General features: G+C 43.9%; 1 protein-coding gene across 4 annotated transcripts in view; it reads left to right on the plus strand.

Annotated features, from left to right (window-relative positions):
• LOC117204376 (discoidin domain-containing receptor 2-like) overlaps positions 1–22,701 on the plus strand; it is a 130,010-nt gene that overhangs the window by 61,852 nt on the left and 45,457 nt on the right. Inside the window, exon 4 of one of the 4 annotated variants that reach the window (XM_033441701.1) lies at positions 18,037–18,102. The exons of 2 other annotated variants lie outside the window; for them this stretch is intronic. The gene's annotated coding sequence lies outside the window, so the exon portion shown is untranslated. Of the gene's footprint in view, positions 1–18,036; positions 18,103–18,137; positions 18,285–22,701 lie in introns of those variants that run through there. One more of the 4 variants, XM_033441704.1, reaches the window with a different exon arrangement.

Here is a 22,701-nt window from a genome sequence, read left to right on the forward strand (position 1 = left end):
TGGTTTCGCTTGCCAATTACGAACCTCCTTCTCCTCTTTTGCTCTTTCCCTCGACTTTCCTTACTTCGTTTCTTTCTTTTTCTTCTAGTTTTCAAAAGTATGGTTTCTCAGACTAGTTGCGAGACCATTTGCCTGAAACGATTAACGAAACGGTGGCAGAAAGTGGTAGGATCTTTCGGACCGGTTCTAAAATTACCTTGGAAAAATTCGCCGAAACGGATGAATCCTCCAGCCGGGCTTTGAGGGTAACGAGTTGAGAGTGTCGGTGATCTAAATTTACTGCCAGCCGTGTAAACGACACAGGAGCCCTTCTACATACCGTAACATTCACCAGCAGGCTGTTGCTACAAGTACCGTGAACGGACTGGAGGTTGGAGGTGACGGCAGCTTATCTATGCTCCGATTTCTCTGTGTACTACCATTCATGTTGGTCATCGTCTCGCACGCGTTACGTCCTCCCCAATGTTACAGAGAACACAATGTCCTGATGATTCACTGTTCACCACCTTCATTTTTCAACGCCTTTCTTCTCGCATGTTCACTGAAAAAATATAGCACTGCCTCTAAACTAAAGTATTAACACGAAGCATCGATCTAGATTTCAGATTCTTACACGTTCAAATATTTACTATAGTTTAGTTATTTATTATAGTTATATCGTGGAGCTTTATTTATTGAAGGAAAATTTTAGTTCATCCTCGAGTAACTAAACTCCCGTCAATTGAACCTACTTATTTGTAAGTGAGTGTGATAATGGAAAAAATTGGTGAACTATCGTATGAATTATTTAACCCCGATGAGTTCTAATAGAGTTCTACACTATTGGCGATGATTGACAAAGCAATACGTAATAAATAAAATATATTCCATACGTTGCTAACGTCAATTTTCGAATTGTTCTTTTCTCTAATTTCTTTATCGTTCGATTGAATGCTCGTCCATAGCAACTTTGACTCCTAACCAATTATACAATGCAACTTATATATTTTCCCACCTACCGTATCTTCTCATACTTCCTCCGTTACTTTCTTCAGTATTCTAACTTTCTTCTTACTTCTCTTTCACTTTCGTACCTACGCCTACCTCTCCTCCATGAATCGCGTAAGATCCAAACACAATCCGAGAGATCTTCAGATAGAAACGCGACACCGCGTCCAAGCGAGAACGATGACGCATTATCGGCGTTTTGACTCGGTCCGTGAATTTCAGTCGGCTATTTCTTATCTCCTTTTCTCGACACCCACCTGTTCGCGAGTTGTCGGATCAGAGCACACACGGAGAGACGACCAGGCGGCGTTGGTGGAGAGAAAACGACGAGGAAACGAGCATGGCTACACGGGCACGGCCGTTATCTGGCTTTCAACGGAGAATGGAAAGAAGTGGTTCCACGGTGATGTTAGTCCAGCACTGACGCGATGAAGGGATCTCTTCGGTGTATTGCACGCACCGAGTGATAACGGCTACGAGGGAATTGTACGGAATTACCGAGGCTCTCGGGTATCTGGAACGAGAAGTTGGTTTTATGAGCGCGGAAAACGGAGTACATCTGATCCCTCCCGGTATCTGAGTACACCGGCGTGTTCCTGGAACAGCGAAACGCCTTTGAACCCAGAAACTTTCGTTTAGAGATAATCGCGAAGAACGCGAATGGAAGTCGAAGCTCCGAGTGGGTTTTAGTCCGTGTGACGTATGCAAGACGTAAAAGAGCGAGGTTTATCGCGAGAGAAGGGATATTGCGTTAAACATTGTATGTACTGTTTTGGTGATGTAGGAGAAACGTCGTTTTTTGTGGTATCATCGTCAAGATTTCTTTTTACGTAGATTTCTGTAGACAAGTCTGACGATCATTTTAGCGATTAAGATGAAAGATTACGTTCAAAATGTTATTCTGTTTTTATATCTACGTTCAAAACAATGGTAAGAATATTTAGTAATTACGTAATCAAACATTTACAAAAAGAAGCATATTGTATATATCCTCGGAAGCTTCTGAGGAAAGTGACACGAATAAGGGGAACAGATTCGTGTTGTTCATATGTTCCTGTTGAATCCATCTGGTCCACAGTTGAATGAACTGACGCCTGAAGATAAACGAGGATTATGTTGGCTACGTTGCGTTTTGTGGACCCAAATTAACAATTATTTTCACAATTCCAGTCGTGTACGATCTTCGCATCTCTTTCTTACACTTCCCTGTACCAAAACTCTTAAATCTTCGATCGACAAGAAGAAGCCCAATATTACTCCAAAAACGTTTCCAATAGACGGGAAATCGAGCAAAAACTTCAGCCTGAAAAAGGATCGATTTCCCACTCCACCCGAAGCAACCAACTACCATGATTTCACGACAAAACGTCGCGTCAGAATGATTAACGAGGGGCGAGATTAGAGCGTCGTCGGGAAGAAGTAGACAAGCCTCGGGATTAGACGCTGAAGGCGCAAGAGTTCGATGCAGCATAGAGAAAGAGAAAGAGATAAAGAGAGATGGGAGGAGGAGAAAGAGAGAGAGAGAGTATGTATGTGAGTACTCAGCGAGTAGGTGCAGAAAGCACAAGGGATTCAGGCAGTTGGAGTGCGCTCTGTGCTCGCTGATGCGAGAGAGCGCGAATGAGATTGCACCGCCACCGTGGCTTGTACACCACCGTCGCGCCGCCGCCGCCGCCGCCGCCGCCAATTGTAGCAGCGGTGGAGCGAAGCAAACCCCCCTCAGTTCCAGGCCTCTTGTCTCATTCCCCGCATCGTCATCCACTCTTGCTTATTGTGTTTCCATTGTGCCTCCCTTTTCTCTGGCCGCGGCATTTTTATTGCCTCCTCCACCTACGTAGTGGGAGGTGTGCGTAACGCCGGGCCAAACAGCCGTGCAAATATCCATCGGGTCCTGCCTTGTAGTCGCACACATACGGAACGGTCACGAGGCTCTTCGTTTCCCTACTCGATCAAGCGTGCATGCAATCGCGCACATCGCTCTTTTTCTCTCGTTTCCAGCTTCTCTTTGACTCGATAATGAGAAGAGGGAGAGGAACGTCGTGTCGAAGGACTCGTGATTTCGATACGCTATCGAGGATTGTTTGAGAGTTTTGCGAATTGAAGTTGCAGGGAGAAAAATATTCGGTGGGTCGGCTTGCTCTGGTACGGAATTCGAATCCGGATCTCCCGCTTGCCGGGTGGGTGTTCTCCCAATTAAGCTACCCAGGTCGTCGGCGGATAATTCCTCCCAAACCCTCTCAAGTATCATTAAGCGGCCACCTACAAAGTATCATTGGGGGATGAGATCGAGGCCGTGTTATGCTGCATGCACACTGGAATTCGCGAGTGATTCCTGGACACACCGCAAATCGTTTTTCGATAAGAACAGATTCAATGTAGACACTTTTGCGAGTAACGAACAGAGAATTCGTCAGCGAACGCTGTAGATTGTTCGCTTAGAAGATGATGCGTCGGACGATCTGTTCGCAATTTCTTATGTTTTTATGTTCTTTGTGAACTACCCGTGAATATCAATGTGGACATGATATTACTTCTGTTCATAATTTACACATACGCAAGCTATAATGAGTAAACACAGTATTTGCACACCATTGCATTTATCATAATATTTCCATACTAATTAATTAAATCCAAGTACATTAAATTTCGTATCATTTGGTAGTATGTACTTTCGTATGTCCCCAAAAATTTGGTATTATGAAAATGAAACGTAGAATCTGATAAAAAAAGCTTCATTGGAAAATAGGAGTATGCGCAAGTTCTCTTTGTAGACGCTGCATTCACGAACAGTTTTAATCAATGTGAACGCGACATCACAGCTCGAAGCTTAGGGAAACTTAAATTGCTATTGAGAAGAAGAGCGAACTTTCTGAAGATTCTACAAAAAGTGATATTAGGATCTTGAGGTACCGTTCAAGTCTAGTAGATGACTGGAGTCAATAAAAAAAGCCTTTGGAAGTATATAAATGGGAAACATGTAATAGTAAGAAGGGAAAGGCTCTCTCTAATACTTTCACTTTGTTGGACGTATTCCTTTCCCCTAAACCTAATACCCTGCAGCAAAGTGTTTCTCTGTTAACGCTGAAATTCATGCGTGATTGATTTTTATTATTCGACGGAGGAAGAAATATACGCATTTTTCCCTGGAGCGATGGTAACATTCTGTTCCACAGGGAGGAAGGAAGAACGAGACGAGGAAGCAACGGATCGGATTATTCTCGTCTCGTGGGCTGGGAAACTAACGAAGGACTTTTAAGACGTCAGTTTCCAAGTCTGGTAGCCTGTCGGAGAAGAAGAGTCGAGTATCGGTTCGACGATTCTCCGGATCGAAACTCTCTGCTTTCTTTTGCCTCCTTTCTTCGATAGGAAACGGCCTCGTGGATCGACCCTCTTCAGGGAGATTAGCCTTACTTAAACAACAGCGTCTCGCGTTGCTCCGATTCAGAGATTTTTCGAACAGCAAATATCCTTGACTTGAAATTAAGAAGCTTCTCTATTCTTCAACGAATCCTGATCCTAGGTAAACAATAAGACACTGTTTAAATTAAACGACAAAATATTCGATCGTAGTTTCGTTGGAATATGTCGATATATCATGAGAACCGTAGTGCAAACTTTCAACAACATAGACGTTTTTTCTGATCTATGAAATCGACGAGGATGGCGTGGAAAGCATTCGTGCAGAGCATTGTTTTACCGATTCCATCTACTACAATTTTTTTCTGCGTTCGCTTCATAAAACCGAGTTTGCTTTAGGTGTTTTATAAACTGACTGCAAATTTTTGTACAATTTAACATTGCTGCGAACAGAACTAAAAACGTGGAATCTACATAGAAATTTGTTTCATTCATTGAAAATGATAAAGGCTACTCCATTTTAGATTATTATAAATGCATATAAATACGAAGATTATTTATAAATCACTTTCAGAATTACTAAAACTCCTTCTGAATTGTATGTTATGTTAGTTTCTGTTCATTAACTTCAATTGAGAAACAGAATTATTAGTTTATAAACAATAAATATTCAGCAAATTGGAATTGAATTTCGAAGAGAAACGTTACGATTCCTCGCATGCAATCTATTTCACCCCTGACAATTTCGTGGACGATCTAACCGAACGATCTAATAAAAAAAATGGGGTTTTGTCGTATTAGCACTTCAGCTTCCTTTATGCTATAGGTAGGGTGTAGGGTTTCGTGGATCCCGATACTATTGTTCATCGAAATCGCAGTAACGTATTGACACCTCGAGTCATCACCCTAGTGACGATCGGTCCTGCTTGCCCAGTAATTCGAGACCCATCGTTCTCTACCCTCCATCGTGCTGCTGGAGCTCACGTTGCGTTCCGTTTCAAATGAACACGTGTCTGTACACGTTCAAATGCTACGGGAACGTGCGATCGAATATTGTTTCGCGTTCTCGTCGCATTGCCCCATTCGTATTCTACGTTAACCCGGACTGGGTATGAAAAGAATTCGTTCCACGAGTAAGACATCCGAATAGGAAGGGAGGGTAGAACGAAATTTATTTTATTATATTATATATCTTTTGTCATATTTATTAATTATTTTGTCAGTGGTAAGTATTATTTCGTTCGTATCTCTCGATGCTTGACACTAAAAATATTTTAATATTTTTTTGCAACGTGTAATCGTAGGAATTTTCCGGTAACTAAATAAAAAACATGTAGTACATTGTAGCAAAGAAAGAGAGCATCTCGGTTTGTTGAATTTACTCCTTTTCTCTAAATCTAACACCTTGCGATAAAGTGTTTCTATTTCAATACTGAAATATATAAAAATTTACTTATTCTGTAAGAGGATCTGAAACGTTTAGTACACAAAATTACGTTTAGTACTTAAAAATATCTTAATATCTTCTGATATACGATAGTAAAAGTGTGTCGATATATTTTATATATCGACATAAATAAATATTTGGTTCATCGCAAATGCTACAGTAGAACGGTCTCAAATTAGACGATCTATCCCATGAAGAGCCAAAAAAAAGCCCCAGCTGGAACGTCTGACTCATACCTACCGAAGCGTGAACGAGGCTGAATCACAGATGGAAAGAAAGTTTGAATCGTAGCCACCTCACACTTCGTTTCTAACCAGCTTCCCGTGTAGATCAGCCTTTTAACCTCAATTAACGCCTCGACTTTGCACGAGCCGTACAATCACGGCACAATGGGGAACAGGCTTCACCTTTGTCTCGTTCGACAATTCGAACCTTCAGTTCGTTCGCGGGGGTGTTCTCGTTAACACGTAGAGAAACGGTAGCAAACGAGGAACGGTGTCTCTCACGGAACCACCGAGACGTTTCTCTACGTATATCTTTCTCGCGTGTCTCGTTCGAGGGACATCAAAGGAAGAACAAAAAAGAAAAAAAAGAAAGAGACGCGAACGTGTTCGAGTCGCGAGGGTTGCGCCGTGAACACGAGTTTTCCTATTTACGCGGTGACGCGAGCCAAAAATGCAATCGTTGGTGCGGCGCCACGCGATGCAATTACTGGGGGAATTCCAGGCACGCGGAGTTTGATACCGACCAGCCCGCACGCCGCAGATACGCCGTGCCTTTGCACGAAAACAACCCCTCTGTCCCTCGGTGGACGGACGTCCCCCGGTGGAAGGAGGCACGGCTGAAATTCCAGCCGGATACGAGCCCCCCAAAAAGCGTCTGTCTCCACGAAATGCTTCGATGTATACCTATCTGGCTCACCCTTTGCTCGGTTTTGTCGCTGGACACGGATCAATCGACCCACCGGACGATTCACAGAATCGTTTGTGGCAATACTCGCGTCAATGTTATCGATACACCTGTTCTTCGCCGAGACACGGGATACTGGCTGCTTCTGAGGTGATCTTCCTCGTGTGTGATCTTGTGAATGTTTCATAACATTCCCCTAATGGACAGTAAAATGTAGAGATTGTTACGTTCCAAGATTCTTAATGGTAAATTACAATTAAGTAATGCTCCCGAGTTACTCGTTGCGAATGAATATAATGTAAATGCCTAACATTTTCTAAATGATCAAAGAATTTTCTAACGTGGTTAATAAAGTACAAAAGTAACCTCGCTCGAGTAAAGTCACTCGTTTATATAAAAATCTTTTCTTATCACTTATTTTCCATCATTGAAGTGGGTGCTAGTGCATTTTAAAGAACACGCGTATTGTTTTAACGAACTTTAACGATAAATCTAGCAGAAAATATAGAACGAAACATTGTCAGGATATATATTCAATTTTATGAATCAGCAGCTCCTCTGTATAGAATGTACACTTTTAAACACAATTGGTCGAGAGTTTGAAATAAATTGCAGATATGGTTGATTTCTTGGAGAAAGTAAAAGTTTCGTTGTTTCTAGTCAATATGGTGCGCAAGGTAGCTGATTTGACGTCTGAAACGGATGCTTCCGGCGGGTCGCGGTGAATAATTCATGGACAGGTAGAGAGAATGGCGTCCGATAAATAAATCGACGGGCTCCATTGGCTGTCGCCCGCGTTATTGTTACGCTATCGATCAATCATCCGAGGGAATTATCGTCGAACGATCGGTTTCGATTGACGTTTCTGTTCTCGGGAGAAGCGTACGCCGAGCGATCGTTCTTCTCCTCCTTGACGATCGTTCGTGTCCGGCTGACAGATTCAACGGAACGAAGAGTAACTAGGAGCAAGAGGAAACGGCGTTTAATACGTTTCGCGCGAATTCAGGAAATAACGGGACGTAATTGCGCACGGCCGAGCAGACTACTCTGGTACAAACTTCCAAGGGACGACGAACATAATAATGGCAAGTAAACGGTTTTCGAGTTCCATGGTCGCGTTTGCATTTAATGAAGATCCTGGGTAGAAGTAGGTATTCTCGGTTGGAGTGGCAACCGCGAAGAGCGGCGTAATATTTATTCCACGACAGCGGAAAAAAGGTCGATGTCGCCTAGTCACATTTCCACTACTTTCTATCCTTCCTTCCCCGGAAGAATTTTTTTATCCCTTTCCCGTTTCTTTTTCTTTCCTTTTTTAATGTTTTCCACGGTGGGACGAAGAAATAGCGCGAACAGACGCAAAAATAATGTAACACGAGCATACCACCGCTAGCGTAATCCAAATGGGAAGTTAAAAGGTGGTTGTTCGCGTTCTTTTGGCTATCTTGTCTCGTGGCAGGGGTTGCGGCCACGTTTGAAATCCTCTTACTCGCAAGGCAGCAGAAAAAGTCAAGTTACTGTTATGGAAAGGAAAGAAACAGCGAGTAGGGGAGATGAAGCGGAAAAGACGTGGCAGGGGAAAAGAAAGAAACCGTGGCGAAATGTGCGGATGACGTCGAGCGGAGAAAGAAGGAACGTAATAAGAATACCAATCGCAATAAAGAAGGATTTGCATTTGATAAGCATCGTAAAAAAGCGCCGCGTAAGGTCATTACGTATACGCGTCCGCGAACTGCAACAGCCTACGCCTCCCTGTTCCAACCTTTCGAAATACCTCGTTTGCCGTAGCTCATCCCGTACACGGCGATCCCGGGTTTGGATCGAGTCGCGGGGTTGCCTTTGAAAGATGACTTCGGGACGTCGGTATATCGCTGACTACACTCGTTCGATTATCCAGGGCGTGGAGCTATCGAAAAAAAAAAAAAAAAAGAAAAAGGAAGTGAAGGAGAAACGGAGACTTGTCGTAAAAATCCAATGCGATACGTTATCTTTTTAAGAAGCCTCTTGGAGATTGGAAACGAGAAAGTAGGCTGTATTGTATTTTTCTTTAATTCGTTGATTTACGGTGAAGATTTTGCAGGAGTATCAGAGATCGTGGTATGTAAATAGCGGAACGATTAAGATTTTTAAATTGTTACTTGGTTTTCAATATTTAATTACGATATTTAAAACTAACCTACAACAAACTAAATACAATGCCTGTTTGTGTCGTCAGCTACATTTCATAGTAAAAGGTTTAATCATTCCTGACGGATAAATCAAAGAAAAATTTGTATTAAGAGATCAGTATCAAAGTGATAAATGGCTGAGCCATGTGATTCGTCTCTCAAAGGATTTTCAAGACAGCATGTTAGAACCTATCCGCTATTACTTGCTCTCTAATATTCTAATAAATCATAAGTAATATAAAAATGACAGGGAGTTGATGGTTCCTTTCACAACTGAACCGAAAGAATCCCCCAAAAATTCCGTGAACCAGCTCGTCACAACAGCCCGCCAGAAGTATAAATCCATGGAACGGTTTCAACGGTAGCGTCCAAAGTCAACGATGCCGAATAAAAGCGTCACTTTTCGAAAGGATGGGAAGAGGGCTAGGGAAAACAGAACGCTAAAATGATGAAGGATCGGTCGGTGAAGATGTCATGGCAGGCAACAATCCCGACGCAAAACTGGAAAACGGGCACAATGGAGTCGGAGGACGATTCATTCGTGCAACCATAGTCCAGACAGACAGCTGGACGCCCCGCAGGGATGAAACAGGAAGCCATTGTCGCCCTCGATCCTCGAAACGTGGCAGCAGCCGCATGCTTTTTTTTCTTTCGTTCTTTTTTTTATACTTTCCGTACACGGACGACACACGCGAACGTATCTACGTGTGGGTACGCGAATGCACGCGCGTGTACGTGCATGCGTGCGTTTCGCTGCACGTCGGTTCCACGTCGCGTGCAAATGTTGCCTTTTGAGCGATGCCTCCGCGCACCGAAAAGTAATTACTCCGCACGCGACCGCGCATAGAATCGTTGCTGATATATGGCTGCGTGGCTAGCTGGAATAACATTGTCCCTGAATATATTCAGAGAGTTCGCGAAACGGCTACTCCGTACGACGTTATTAAAACCGGACGCGAGATTATTACGCGGCGCGTTAACACTCCGAAACGTGCTTCACGGACCACTCTGTGACCAGTATCTCTGATTCTCGTAATTAACTCGGGTCCTCGATGAACCTTCACGAGAACCTTGATCGAGGAATCACTCCACGTGTCTCTCTGAGACGTATACAGAAAGTAGTTCTCGTCTCGCCTGTGGAGTCAAAAGCTACGTTGAATAGAGTTCGTTTGAATGGATGATTACCTATGAATTCTATAGGTAGCTATAGAGACATCTAATTCTCACCTCGACACGAAAATATCTAGAAGCTTCACGTGTATCGTCATCCATAACTCTGGCCAAAGAACCTCGGGCTATGACCGAATGACCATAATGGTTCAGCTGCTGCTTAACGCAAGAAAGGGAACGAGATGATCCTCTCTCTGTAGCAGGACGGCGTGAATGCAAACACGTCCGACGCTAAGCGTTAATTAGCGGCCTAATGAACAGCCAGTCGAAATAAAAGAGGAGCCATTTCGAAAGAGGAACAGAGATACGCAGCTTGGGTGTCAGAACCGGAAACCGGTGCTCGAGAGTGTATTCTCGCCTTTCACGGCCGCCGCTCGGAAAGGTCGTTGCAAAGAAGGGGGACAGTTGTTTTACCGTGTGGACCGGTAACGTGTTCGGGACACTCCTTTTTGCTAATAGCATGCACGCGACCATCCGGACCACACGTGCGCAATAATGGGCAGCGCGTGGGTGTGTGTCCCAACCAGTCGGTCGACAGACCGACTGTGGCCAAAGGGTCTGTGCTATCCAACTTTCTGCCATCGTTCCATCTGCTGCTTGTTACCCGCGGTTATTAATTAGCTAGTCCCGATGCATCGTTTTCGTTATGCGACGTCGCGTCACTGCAACACTGTATGTATACATTAGTGTCTGCTTAGTTACAACTCCAGACTTTGCCTTGCAGCCATCCGGAAGTGTGTTTTCTACGACCTTTCTCAGGCTCGATTTTAGCTTGTCTATGCATAGGCAATTAAAGTAAGAAGCTAGATCGAGTTCTTGTAAATTTCTTAATTTCAGCAGTGAAATTGATTTAAATTGATTATACAATTTTTCAAGAAACAACCGACTTATTTTCACGAGGTACTTTATCATATAAGAAAATCATATAAATACTTGTAAATTGCAGGGTGAAGTATCAGAACTTTTTAAGCGGATAGTGGTGTGAAAGGGAGGAAAAGTAATAATGTAGTGAAAAATACATATGAGGCGTTCAGGAGTCAGATTGATCGACTTCATAACTTAAAAAGTAGAAAAAATAATGAAGTTAGAAACAGCGTTGCTAAATCAATCTTACAATTTTCTATCATTTATTCCATCTTTCTTCAATGAATGTACTTATAGAATTAAGACATTTGCTTTTTAATAGCAGAATATTAACTTATGTAATGAAGTTACGAAATTAATACATATCTAGTTATATTTATCCATCGTACATGATCGACTTCTAAACTTCGACGAAGTCGTAATATACGCGTTAAAGTCGAGGAAGGGCGGCCCAAGGCGAGGAGAAGGTGTTGAGACACGGAACACCGTACCACGAGGCGGCGACAGCGCAATTAACTCTGAATCTCAGAGCGGAACGTTTCTCCGCCGGGGGTATCGTAAACGATCGTCTCTCGCGCGTTCTTTCTGCCGTGTGCCGTCCTCTCGTCGCGAGATAAAACGCGTCAGGCCTTGCTCGAGGGTGGTTCGAGAGCGATTGTTATTAGCCCGACGGTGCCGCCTCAAAGGGACTTCGCTTCCCTCGTGATCGCCCTTTTTTGGAATCCGTTTGCAACGACACGGTGCGATTGTTGGACGGTGTATAGCGAGACGCGACAGACGGTTCGCGTTTCACTCGAGCTCTCGTTGAACGCATCCGGGTGTATGTTCGTTTTCCAATTGCCTCTCCGTTTGTTCGGAAAGAATCGGGTAGTTTGTTAAATTCCATCGAAACATAGAATAGCTTCGGCGAAAAATCCCCTACTTCAATTCTTGCTACTACTATTGTACTTTCGTGAGTAGTTTTTTACGTCCGGAAGACGTCATTTGAGATAGCAGAAGGGCAAGAGAAATAGCAAGATGTTATATGAGACATCGATAAGACAGATGAGAGCACGAAACATTTAGAATGTTCATTGCGAGAGCACAAATATTATCTGGGTTTTGAAAAAGCGAATCCCCCGCTACTTTTCTATAATTGATACAGATTGTTGGAATAAGTAACTGTTTTAAATTCACAGAAGAATATCTGGTTTAGTTCACTTTTGCTCCCCTCGCATGACCTGATATGCAAACATACAATTTTCAGTCAACGCTTGTTTATTTTTATGATTGCATCATATCTATCAACAACACCGTGTCAGCCACCGCATTTCTTTCAAATGCCTTCTCCTAAGTAACGAATAATACATACCTCAACGACCATAAACTATTCCGTAGACCGTAGACGTCTCTATGTAACATTATGCGAGAAGATACCGAAAAACTTTTCTCGCTGAGGCCTCGTTCTAGCGAGATACCGGCAACTTCCGGCAACGAGCCTCCGGACAAACTTCCCGTGTCCAACTTTCCCCGGGAAGCAACTTCTTTGGCCACGATCGTAAACCGTGAAACCTGGAACCTGGCGTGTGAACACGGACTAAAATTACCGGTCGAAACGAGGCTGTGCGCAAGCTTTCGTGAAAGTTACACCGTTTAATTAAGGATCGATCGGTCGCGTCAAAGCGTGCTTGTTTTAGGGAATAATGGTCCCGCAAGAGGTACTCTGTTGTCGAGAGACGACGACTTTTCGTCTCCAGTTTGCACGGTTCGTCTCGTCGCGGGAGCCGGCAGTCAGCCCTCGGTGTTCTCTGGTCTCGAATCTCCTGGCGATGCTCGAGGCAGGCTGCAGAGGCAGACTTGCCCGCAGAAATGTAAATACCGGTCGGCCAATCAGTCTGATTGGTCCCATTCGCTCGAATGCTCGTCATTCACCGGCGCATATAGCGAGCCGTAAGGCACGGTTGCCGTTATATGCTCCTGGATCGGGCCATTGTTCGTGCAGATATGTGTGCATTCAGTATGCGCGCACACACACCTGTACGTGTACCTTCATGTTACGTACGGTAACAGGTATGCGATAGGTACATAGCCATCGACCGAAACGCGTATCGCTTTTGATATTGCGGATCCGAAAATGTGACTAAGTTCGTTTGCAACCGGCGTAGTTTTCTTCTCCTCTCTGCGGTGAGAACAGTGGCAAAATTTAGTCGCTGGTAATTGAATCTGATATAGCGTGCGTAATGACATTTCTGTTTCCTGAACTTCATTCGGCGTGTTTAGATATTATCGAACGAATAATAGATTAATTAAATTGATCGGGATTAATATAGACTTTGTTTAGAAATCGGTCCTACTTGAAAGGGGGAAAAAGATATTGGACCGTGCCAGATGGAAATATTAATTAAAATCTCGGTGGAGTTTTCCGTAGAAACCCATTGCGAATAGTGTGAAACTTGTTTCATTTCCAAATTGAATTTATTCGATGGAGTCAATGGAACGTAGTATCTCTGTTGAATTACAGGAACATAAAAATACGTATGTACTACCACTTGATTCGACTTTCCTTTTATATTTTACATAAGTGTAGAATTTTCTACAGTATATGACAAGAAAGGAACGCGTACAAGAGCATGTGTACATATGCTCGACTTCCTTTCACGATAAAGCAGGAGCGAGGTGTTGCGAGAGCTGGCAGAGAAATCGATTCATTTCGCAGTCGGCCGTTTTCTGCGCACTCAGGAAGTTCGCTAAGCCGGCCCCGTGTATGCGGCAACGTCCGTTCAATTTGTACGGTCGTTAGACGGCATGGACGAGGATCGTTCGGTCTACGTGGAAACGCGCCGACGCGACGCGACGATTCCTCGTGCTGATCCCCAGTGACGGGAATCGTTGCGTGTCGTTGGCTCATTGTTATGGCAATGAGCGTTCCCGCCGGTATCTTCCAATTTTAGACCGGCCCCTGCAAATTGTCTTCCTAATCGCAACGTGCGTTTTATTCGCTCGATTACCTGGAAACGTTATTTACCAAATCGTTCGCGTATCATCGCGATGAAACTTAGCCTCTGAGCCTTCCACCTAGACGAAACCCCTTAAACCCATCATCCCTTTCTAAAAACAAATAGAATCGAATTGAATTCGAGTTCGTTTCACAATTACGCGTGTCTTTCTACTATTTATCCTTCTTTTCTCTGTCTCTTTTTCCCCTATGCCCTGTTTGTATATAAAAATCTTGAGTCACGAAAGACGCATCCTAGCGTTTGTTTCTCTTACTTATTCCTTCCTCTCTACATTTTCTTTCCTTCCTTTTGTGTACACAAAAATCCACGAGCCAAGGAAGAGCCAGTGGCGAAGGATCACTAGTCGCGACAGCGTCGCCCATTCCCGGAGATAACGCATTCTTTCGCGAGCTTGTTTACAAGAAAGTCCAAATCCGGTGGAAATTCAAGGAAGAGGAAGAAACAGAGAGGCCCGCACGAGAAGATGAAACGCCTTGTTCTCTTTTCCTAAGTATTCGGTCTCCTCTGTCGCAACCCTTTCTCGCTACGATCCACGTCACGTGTCCTTTTGCTTCTATCCTCGGATGGTACGGAGACGGAAGTGCGAGAAAGGAAAGACCAACGCGCGTGCAACGAGTAAAAACCTCCTCTCCTGGTTTACTCGCTTTACGCTCCTAATCTGGTTTGACTTGTTTACCGGACTTCGATAAAGGAGCAACGCTATTCGCGAGTGGCCAAGAGTCGCGCGACCGTGTCTACCCGCCTCGAATCTCGAAATTTATTATCTCGGTAAGTATAACCATGAAGGGAGAATCTGGGAAAAAGTCAGACCGCGAAAGTGGCAAAGCGAAGGATAGAAAAAGAGGAAATCACGACAGTCGTGATAACATTGGTAGCCACGGTTGATGGTTTATCGGAAAGTCTCGGCTCTAGCAGCCGGTGTTTTTACGACCGCACCATGGTATTGGTTATAAACTGGCTGGTTGTCCTAAAACTGTTTGTCCCGTGGCGTTATGGTCGCCGTTTCAAGGAAATTTCAGATGTCCTGAGAACCGTATATTCTCTGTCAGGTTATCGAACTTTTCGTAAGTTTCGATACCTTACGCGTTGTCGTTTCTTCCGGGGGTTGGAATTGCGAACTTGTCCCGCCAACGAAATTCCTTCAGTTACACGTAGACCGGTATTGCTTGCTGGTTACGCTTTTTATGTCGTTTGTCATATTTTCCACGTACTATTCTACTCGGTATCTTTATACAACAAAGAGACACGAAACAAAACTTCTATAAATTCCAAAGTTTAGTACGGAAACCCGACTTAGGTAGATACATATATTTACCATGGAAATGCTAGAACTTAGATTTCTGAAACTTAACATTTTAAATTACGTTTTAGACGGTTGTGCGTTTTAAAAGTGAAGAAAGGAGAAGAGTCGTTCTGTTTCGTAATCCCGTGGCCCGGCCGCCACGGAATAACGACCCACTCGTCACGTTCGCCAGACAACGAACTTTCCGTCACAGGACACCACATAGTCCGTATGCGCGGTTACGTGGTGCACGATGACTACTACGACGACTACTACGACGACTACTACGACGACCACAACGACAATGGCAACGGGGAACAGATGCCGGCGGTTTTAGCATCGCCGCTGTGTGTCACAGGATTCGCTTTAACGAGGTTGCTCGAGGGGGTTCATTGAGACGCCGGCTGGTTTGGTAACCATGTGACTTATCCTCTCCCACCCCCACCACCGGTGTCGCGTTCATTTTCTCCGTTCGTTTTATTATTCGCCTCTTACTCCCTTCTGTTCCTCCATTCTCTCGTCGCGTTCGCCGTTACCATCGTCTAACCTTTATTTTCTTCTTCCCCGAATTCTCGGCATTATTCAACGGGCGCACGTCTCTCATTGAGGATGCACGCACGTACCGACTACCTGCGACGACGACGACGACGACAACGAAGACGAGCACGGAGACGACGACGAGCGGCAGAAAACGACGTCCCCATAGTCGCTCGAAATCCGCGATAAAAACGTCTCGCCTTGTGCAGCCGGTTCTACGCAGAGTCGGGTGCTGGCTTCGACTCTCCCTCGAAACGGTTCGAATATCTGCATCGCAATGAGCTTCGCTCGATCCTTCCTTTTCTTTCTTCGTTCGCCCCTTTTTTTTTATTCCTTTCTAGTTTCTTCCCGGCCGACATTGCCATTTTACCGTTTTTTGCTCCTCCGCCAGTATCCGAACGATCTTGAGATATAAAAGATCGGCGGATCGACGTAAATTCGTTTCGTTTTAACGCGTGTTTCACGAGTTTTCGCGTTCAAATTTTATTAACCCGCCGCGTTCCTCGACTCCCTGGCGGTGGGTGAAAATGAAATTTGTATCTTTTATTAGTGGGTTCGCGGCCTCGGAGCTCGTTAAACGTCACCGGCGTTATTATAAATTTTATAGACGCGGTTCGCGGCCCGCACGCTTCGCGATATCCACTCGTCGACGTTGAATCCCGATTACACTAGCGGCGTCACTAATTGCACGTATCACATTATAAACTTTAATCACTTTAATTACTTATCGCATGTAATTAAGCATTTATTGCTGTTGCTCCTCGCGTCGGTCGTTCGATGATTTCGGCTCGCTGATGCGCTCGACCTCTTCCGCCCACCGTCCCCTGTTTCCTCTCCGCCGCCGCTAGGGAACCCCCTAATGAAAGTTTGAATCGCAATTTTACCAAATTAAAGCCAGACTAATTGTCAACGTTATTTCGAGGCGCAGGCTATCGCTATTTTAATTATTCTTGGCACCGCGATACGTTCCGCGATCCAATCTAAACGTTCATTAGCCAATTCGAGCGGTGAACGTGGTCACCCCTTTTATTTATTTTTTATTTATCGAGCCCGTACCAGCTGACGTTCGAATATAGGAAAAACCATGCTCCATTGTACTATAAAAATAAATCTGTTCGTAATTATAATTCTGTAAATCCATAATTCTCATCATCGATCATGTCCCTAATTGTCACGTGGTAAAATCACTATTAAGTTTCGTATGAAAACCTTATACTACAAGTTGATTACCAAAACGCTTTCGTGCAACGTATTGCACCAATATATTTCGATATAAACTTTCGAGCACGAAGAATCGTAAGGATGTTAACGACAGGATGTCGCGTCGTAGGAATTTTTTTATTTCCGACATTAGGCATCGTTGGACGTTGTGAGTAGTAGGCTCGAGCACATCAACGCGAAACGGAACGGCGGCCCAGAAATAAAGTCACGCACGAATTTGCCAGCCATTTTGAAGGCTTAACGATCGAGCCAGGCCAAACGGTCGCACGCGTCTCGCCATTCTTCACCACCCCGTGACCGTTTCTTACGGGGTGGCACGGTGTAACGAGCTCGAGCCCTCCGTGCTGCTTTTCTCATTAAAACGCCGGAGAACGTCTTATTATACGTCGTGTTATTGTCATTATTGTCGCGTGGAATGCTTGACGTCGCGACACCATGGTGCGAGATAGATATCGGTAATAGCGACGTTCTGTTAGTAAATCTCGTTCGTTGCGCGACGTCGATCAATGTCGAAAATCGAGAAACGTCGGATAGGAATTTCACTGGCACCGGGTAAAATAGATTACCGAAGATACAATTGCTATGTCTGATATTAGAGGAAATGTCATTCAATCTGAGTCAGGTGCTATACTTTGGGATATTTCCTGTAAAATGTCCATAATTTACAGTCGGAAGCTTCAGTTTTGATAATTGTGAAAATTACATTATTTTAATAAATAGTAGATTGTCTTTCTTATATCTATTTGAAGATGTTACATCGAGTAATCACAGAATACAATTTGCAATTATTGGAGGCGTCAATTTGAATAAGACATATACACAAGTAAAATTAAGCAACATCATTCTCTGAAATTTGTGAATTTTGGTACTAGAATATATAACAAGTATTTAATTGCACGGAAATCGTATAATTAACCTGGATACAATCGATCGATTTGATTTCTGAGAGACTCAAGCGTGAAGTGCTTTCGGCCGTAGATTTTTCAATATTCGAATAATTAAATTATTCGGTAAATTAGCGATTATTTTTTTTCGTACGTAAAATCAGATCTACATTAAGCAATCAAAAGCTAATTACGAAATTTGCCTTTTCTGTTACAGGTGAGCGCATCAATTTTGGCCATTAAGCCCTATAGAGAGTGAGACGTTAACGCGATCGCCGAAACGGTGAGTCCCGCGCTCGCGGCTTATTAAATCCTGTTAGCGTCAGTATCCGGCTTCATCCTAGGCGCTTTTCAACGCATTTTGCGAAATAATACGGAAATTCGACGAGGATCGCGAGAGAGGCCACGCAGACTGGGATCAAATGAAACGGCGCTTAACGCATTTAGCCGAGGAACAAAGGCTCGGTAATTTCGAAATGAAGCTCGGTCTCGTGTTTCTGCCTTCTCTTCTCCTCCCTATCATTCATTTTTCTCTTTCTTTTTCCTTTTTTTTTTTTACATCTCTCCACACTCGACGTATACAATTGCGTCGTGTTTGATCGCAGAAGGGAAAGACGTAGAAGAGTGAATCCTAGTAGAAAACTGCTCCAGTCTCGGCGCGTCCTACCTCTCTCCCGAGAAGGATCCCTCTTTTCCTACGAAGTAAACTGTTTTCTTAGGCACTCGGAGCTCTTCAAAAATTCCTAAATATTTACTCGAGCGAAGGACCCCCAGACGGGCGACACTTAAACGGTATTCCACGGGCACGGTACACGAAGATGGGCTTAAGCTCGCTGAAGGACGGATTAGAGCCACTCGTGCGCATCTCCCTTTCTCTTCTACTCTTTTTCTTTCTTCCTTTCTTTCTTCCTACTGCTCCTTCCCTGCGATGGATGGATCATTCTTTTTCTCCTTTATTTCTTTCCTCTTCTTTTTCTCGAACTTCCGCTTCTCTGACTCACTTGCACCGCGTATTTGCACTAAGGGAGAATGATCGTTCTTTGAATCGGCGGTCCACATCCCGGCTTTCTCGATCCTATCCACGAGGAAACGATCGAACGCGACAAATCGTCCGTAAAAATCGGGCATTTTTCTACGTGTACTGAACTATAGAACGAAAAATAGAACGAAGCTTTCGAGACCGACAATTACAGCGACAGAGATCCGTTGGTAGTTCCTTCGCCAAGCGACATATCGAATTACCAGCCCTTGTCCTCCTTCGCGAAACCCAAATCTTCTCGACCCTGTTCTCTTCGAGGTCAAAGTAATTGTTACACCGCGGCGTGCTTATCCACGATCACGAAAGTAAATACGTTCCATGCGCCATATTTCTCTGCAACATGAAATTACGCTCTAATTACCAGTTGGTCGGTTTTGTGAACGACGAATAAGTTGGAAGTCATAATCATCGTGATGGAAGAATTCACGAAACGTTCGGACATGAAATCAGAGCGGTACAGAGTCACGCGATTTGATGAGAAAATATATTCTGAACCTGCCATTTCCTTCTCGTATCTTCTACTTTATCGTTTGCTTATTCCTTGCTTGGTAGAGACTGGGTCATTGCTGTCACGAATGTTCCATTCTATAACAATGAAAAATTCGCTTAAAATGTAAGCTTGCTTATATAGTTCAAGATCGTATAAGAAGATTTAATAGAATACAATCTAGAATTTAAAAAGTGAAAGACTCAATAGAATGTAGTCTAGAACGTGAAAAGATTTATCAAGATATGTTCTATTATAATAAAGTACAGCCTAAAGTCGTAAAGTTAATTCAGAAAACAATAAACCCGTAGAAATATCTCTGTATGTATCAAAAGCGGACTCAGCTTCCGCCGTCCGAGGGTTAAAACTCCGCTATCTTTACGCTATCCTCGGTATAAGGAAAAGAAAGATCCTCCGATAGTTAGACGACGGGAAGCTCGATATCGGGATCCGACTCCTCAGTTTCTGACGACTTTCTTTTTTCTCAGCCGGTTACAAGGCTCGCGTCGATGCAAAAGCATTCCCTTGTTCGAAGTTCCCGCGCCTCCATCCACCGTTTCCCTAACGTCGGATCCGCGATTTCCGTCTGAGAGCTTCGAAAACTTTCGGCGGCGGTCGGAATACCGGGTTGCATTAAACATGAATAAACGATTTATGAGGACGAAATGGCTGCAGGGGGGCTGCGCTCGAAGGAGGTGGTATCCGAATAAAAGCAGGTCGACTGGAATAGGCGTCGACTTTTTTTCCATCGTTCGTATACGTGCACGCGATCGCGATCCAGTCTCGCGTTGTTGCACGATAATTAATCGCCGCTGTGGAACACACGTACGAACCAGTTTGAAGTTATCTTCTTTGTCATCGCAACGGGTAATAATTCCTGGACAATAGATACGTGTTCGTCGATCGTCGATGCGTTTGACGCGATAACGTGTACAAGGACTTCAATTTTTCCAGCTTCACAGCTTCTTTTTTAACGTAAGCTGTATTTGTATTTATATACTGGCTAGTTGGTTTTGTTTTTATATGTCGGTTTTTATCCGAGTTTATTCAATTTTATCAACTTTAAAGAACGATGGAAGTTTTGCGTAACAATTGCGATGGAAGTTAAATGGATATTTGAAATAGGGAAACGCAAATGACGGAGAATCTTCAGCCACTGTTCGTCGATCGCTTCTTTAAACCTGACTGGAAAATCTAGTAATTTCTAGACTTGATTCAGCCAATGAGAGCGTGCAACGAGTGATGGAAGAGCAGGAATATTTGCTTAGCACTCGCGATATCTCTCCAACTACGTACTCACGTACATATATCATTACCAGACTGCAAATGTCTACTTACTTATCAGAAGTGTAAATTACAAAGATTGGCAAGAATACGTACAAACATATTAAGAATAAGACGTACTTTCTAATTATATCTCACTTTTCTATCAGTATCGGCAGACACGAATTTATAATATTTATTGTACGAACTGTTCAGAAAAACAGTGCTTAATTAATATATAACTCTTTGTTAATCAACACATCTTATAACGAAATCATTCAAATTAGAAACCGTTGGACAGCAATTATTACGTCTTATACGTGTAATTATTTTATTTATCAGAGGTTCAAAGAACTCAAAGAAACATCGCGCAGTGCGTTCCTATAATATCGTTATTAAAATACGAAACTTTCCAGTTACCTGGTAATACGCCGTTTCTTCAATTATATCGAGCAGAGAAAGATCGCGGAGTTCCGCGGAAGTTCGTACGGATAATTCTCCCAATGTCGTTCCATCCCATCCTGAAACAGATACTCGAGCCGGTTAGCTATGTCTTCCAGAGCGGAACGTGAGTTTTCGAACAGAGATTACGTCGGGATGCATTATCGATGAGAAAACAGATAACGAGCGAATAATTCGTTTTCGCGACGTCTCTATCACGGATCGGGATCAGAGCTCCTGTGGCATCGTTTCACGAGTTCGGAAAGTTTGCTTTGCCACGCGGTTCGCCTCGAGCTAATTTGCGACCGTCAGCTGCGTATTTCTGCGACTATTCTGAGTTTCTTGTGGCGTTCACCCACTAGTCACGCGGAGTGTTGCTCGCGGAGTAGGCGGAGTATCTTTAAAAACGAACACTGTGAAACAATATTTCTCTTTTCGCCTTGTGAGTGATTTTCGTTGCAAGATCATTTTTTAGGGCCTTTGAGGCGGCAAACTGTGTTGAAAAGTCGCGTCCCGGACCAAAGAAACTCGCCGTCATCGTCGGTATAGTGGTAGTGATCGTCGCGATGGAAGGTTGTCTTGAGTGTTTATTGCGCGGGGTGAAAGTTCGACGTTGGTCGGAAATGTCCGCGTCGTGCAATCTAATTATCGCGTTCGCGGGTGCCAGTAACGACTGGTCGTAAATCCGCGTGTCGTTCGAAATAAAAACAGGTCGTCGACAACAGGGCACGAAGAATCGAGTGGCTATCCGTGACACGTCTGTCAGCGTGTCTTACGAAACAAAATGCAAAAACCACTCTTGGAGGTGGTCAGTCGTTAATTCGTTTCGTGAAGAGATCTTTTATTACGCTGTAACTCTTGGTTGTCTAGAAAGATGCGTCGTACGTCTGACATGTTGTTTCTTCTTTCTCCTACGGTGAAAACACGCATGTCGTTGCCTCGATCCGAGGAATCGTCGTCAGGTAACGTTAATTGGTCAGCAGATTTAATTAGCCCGTAAAAAGAGCAATCTCGTTCTTCCTCCGTCTCGAGTCGTTGATTAACTGAGCAGGGAGGAGCCTGTTAATCGATAATTAATTTGCGTCCAAGGCTAATGCTCCGCACCGTTCTCCCCCGGGGGGATAAGCAGCGAAATAAAACGAAGTTTTAGCCAGGTTGGAACGTCACTTGGACGTCGCCTTGTCAGCAATACGCGTTGTTCTCGATATCCATTCCCAATGGAGCGTCGAGCTTCATCCAATTGTCAGGGATCTCCATTTCGTCTGGACCGCTCGCTGTTCGACTGCGGATTTCTCGGCCAATCGAGTTCTCGTTAATGCCTCGACCGACCAGTCACTGAAATCTGAATGGCAAGGTGGCAAAGGGAGTCCTGTTCTCGGGGATATCCATGGCTCATATTTTATGCGCGGGAAGTAATTAAAAGAACGGCAGAGATTGGTGATCCAGATAGGTATTCAGTTGAAGAGAGTTTCACGAATTGATCATGCGATTCCAATTTACTTTTGCCCATTGGAGACTGAGAATACCGATATTCTATTCGCGACTACTTTCCCGACATTGAGGATTTTACTTTGATAGAAGTAAACCGTGCCGCAATTTACTAAGTGTACACATAGTCAGAGACAGAGAGATAGAGAGGCTGGTGCTTCGAA

The sequence above is a fragment of the Bombus bifarius genome, unplaced genomic scaffold, assembly GCF_011952205.1.
Source record: "Bombus bifarius isolate JDL3187 unplaced genomic scaffold, Bbif_JDL3187 scf7180000007978, whole genome shotgun sequence".
Classification (NCBI taxonomy): domain Eukaryota; kingdom Metazoa; phylum Arthropoda; class Insecta; order Hymenoptera; family Apidae; genus Bombus; species Bombus bifarius.